We start from the raw sequence: 3,650 nt of genomic DNA on the forward strand, positions 1-3,650 counted from the left end.
GTCTGTTCCTGTTGGATTCTTTGCTACTGTCTGTGCATGACCTGCTACTGTCTCACACAACCTGCCTGTGTTCCAGCTTACACAGTACAAACATCTATCTGGTAACTCAGGAATATATGCAGACTAATATGCAGACTAATATATATGGGATCCGGTTATGTGACCGGCGCTTGAACGCCCAGTGGTCACCATGCCGACGCCAGGATTCCGAGCGACCAAACAACCCAACAGTTGGCATGCTACCAACAGGGACTATTCCTACTCGTGGGTGTCCAGAACACCCATACAGTGGGAGTAGAACCTGTGGCGAGCGCAGAAAACCCGCAATGGGCTTTGTTGCACGTGCGCTCCCCCCCCTCCCCCCGGCATTCTGCGGCTAGGATTCCACGGTCTGTATGCTGACCGCAGGGATTCCCAGCACCGGTCACGCAGCACCAACCCGTATATATAGAACCTAATAGTGGTAAATATATCAGCAAAAATAACTCTTTTTAAAAGGATATTTCAAAGATTATAAATAAGGGCTTTTTCATAAGTCTTATTGTGACCATTGGGGGACAGTGTATTTAACTTAAACATACAGAACATTTTCCTACAAGATCATTTGTTCTGAAGATGTAACATGTTCAACTGTGGATCTGCATTATATCTGATCTTAGAATACTTAGAAAGAGAATGAGTCTCCAGCTTATTTTTAATGGACATTACATGTTCTTGTATTTGTAACTTCAGTTGGCGTTTAGCCTTACCCACACTTCCAAACGGGCATTCTAACATGAATATAACTGACATACTATTGCAGATCATAAATTCCTTAATGAGATATCTTAGGTACTCATGGCATTAGCTTTTTTATCATGAGTGCAATGTGTTCGGTTTCCACTGCCCCGGGTCCAGGTGGGCCCACACTGCACACACTGCACCCATATTGTTTTAATACTCACCTTTCCGGAGCTCCACGATGGGCCAGCAGCTGCATCAGCTGCCGCAAAAAATCGCTCCCAAAATGGTCACTGCACATGTGCAGTAGGTAATTTGTCTCCAGACATGGCGGGAGCCATGTTTCCGGAGGGCTGCGCATGCAGGAAGACTCCGGCACAATGCCTGAGCCTACGGCGCCTAAGAGAGGAGGGGACCCACCCCAAGTCAGCACATTGGCCCCATCCATCCCTGACTCAGGGTGTGCTCAAAAGATTTTTAATTAGTATGTGCAAATAGGCAATTATTACACTGCGCAAATTTATAAAACCCATACATCTATTCCCACATAAATCTTTCTCCTTAATGATTCAAATGAAAGCATACAGTGCTTGATGTCTAATTCAAGGTTGATTTCAAAAATAATATTTCCCCTAATGGGCAAAACCATGTGCACTGCAGGTGGGGCAGATATTATATGTGCAGCAGAGAGAGTTAGATTTGGGTGGGTTATTTTTAGTGATGAGCAGGTTCGGTTCCTCGGAAACCGAACCCACCCGAACTTCACCCATTTTACACGGGTCCGAGGCACACTCGGATTCTCCCGTATGGCTCGGTTAACCCGAGCGCGCCCGAACGTCATCATCCCGCTGTCGGATTCTCGCGAGATTCGGATTCTATATAAGCAGCCGCGCGTCGCCGCCATTTTCACTCGTGCATTGGAAATGTTAGGGAGAGGACGTGGCTGGCGTCCTCTCCGTTTATTGTTGAACATGATTGTGCTTTATTGCTTAATTGTGGGGAGGACTGGGGAGCAGCTGTATCATATAGGAGGAGTACAGTGCAGAGTTTTGCTGATCAGTGACCACCAGTTTTATCCATTCTCTGCCTGAAAAAAAAGCTCCTTATCTGTGCTCAGTGTGCTGCATATATCTGTGCTCACACTGCTTAATTGTGGGGACTGGGGAGCAGCTGTATTATATAGCAGGAGTACAGTGCAGAGTTTTGCTGACAGTGACCACCAGTATACGTTGTCTGCCTGAAAAACACTCCATATCTGTGCTGCATTGTAGACAGTATATAGTAGGAATAGAGTGCATAATTTAGCTGACCACCAGTATATAATATATAGGAGTTCGGTACAGAAGGCCACTACTGTACCTACCTCTGTGTCGTCAAGTATACTATCCATCCATACCTGTTGTGCATTTCAGTTTTGCACAGTTTGCTGACCACCAGTATATAATATATAGCATTACGGTACAGTAGGCCACTGCTCTACCTACCTCTGTGTTGTCAAGTATACTAACCATCCATACCTGTGGTGCATTTAATTTTTGCACAGTTTGCTGACCACCAGTATATAATATATAGCAGTACGGTACAGTAGGCCACTGCTGTACCTACCTCTGTGTCGTCAAGTATACTATCCATCCATACCTGTGGTTCATTTCAGTTTTGCACAGTTTGCTGACCACCAGTATATAATATATAGCAGTATGGTACAGTAGGCCACTACTGTACCTACCTCTATGTCGTCAAGTATACTATCCATCCATACCTGTGGTGCATTTCATTTTTGCAGTTTGCTGACCACCAGTATATAATATATAGCAGTACGGTACAGTAGGCCACTGCTGTACCTACCTCTGTGTCATCAAGTATACTATCCATCCATACCTGTGGTGCATTTCATTTTTGCACAGTTTGCTGACCACCAGTATATAATATATAGCAGTACGGTACAGTAGGCCACTGCTGTACCTACCTCTGTGTTGTCAAGTATACTATCCATCCATACCTGTGGTGCATTTCATTTTTGCACAGTTTGCTGACCACCAGTATATAATATATAGCAGTACTGTACAGTAGGCCACTGCTGTACCTACCTCTGTGTCGTCAAGTATACTATCCATCCATACCTGTGGTGCATTTCAGTTGTGCGCAGTATATATAGTAGTAGGCCATTGCTATTGATACTGGCATATAATTCCACACATTAAAAAATGGAGAACAAAAATGTGGAGGTTAAAATAGGGAAAGATCAAGATCCACTTCCACCTCGTGCTGAAGCTGCTGCCACTAGTCATGGCCGAGATGATGAAATGCCATCAACGTCGTCTGCCAAGGCCGATGCCCAATGTCATAGTAGAGAGCATGTAAAATCCAAAAAACAAAAGTTCAGTAAAATGACCCAAAAATCAAAATTGAAAGCGTCTGAGGAGAAGCGTAAACTTGCCAATATGCCATTTACGACACGGAGTGGCAAGGAACGGCTGAGGCCCTGGCCTATGTTCATGGCTAGTGGTTCAGATTCACATGAGGATGGAAGCACTCATCCTCTCGCTAGAAAAATGAAAAGACTTAAGTTGGCAAAAGCACAGCAAAGAACTGTGCGTTCTTCTAAATCACAAATCCCCAAGGAGAGTCCAATTGTGTCGGTTGCGATGCCTGACCTTCCCAACACTGGACGGGAAGAGCTTGCGCCTTCCACCATTTGCACGCCCCATGCAAGTGCTGGAAGGAGCACCCGCAGTCCAGTTCCTGATAGTCAAATTGAAGATGTCACTGTTGAAGTACACCAGGATGAGGATATGGGTGTTGCTGGCGCTGGGGAGGAAATTGACAAGGAGGATTCTGATGGTGATGTGGTTTGTTTAAGTCAGGCACCCGGGGAGACACCTGTTGTCCGTGGGACGAATATGGCCATTGACATGCCTGGTCAAAATACT

Source organism: Pseudophryne corroboree, chromosome 5, assembly GCF_028390025.1.
Source record: "Pseudophryne corroboree isolate aPseCor3 chromosome 5, aPseCor3.hap2, whole genome shotgun sequence".
Lineage (NCBI taxonomy): Eukaryota > Metazoa > Chordata > Amphibia > Anura > Myobatrachidae > Pseudophryne > Pseudophryne corroboree.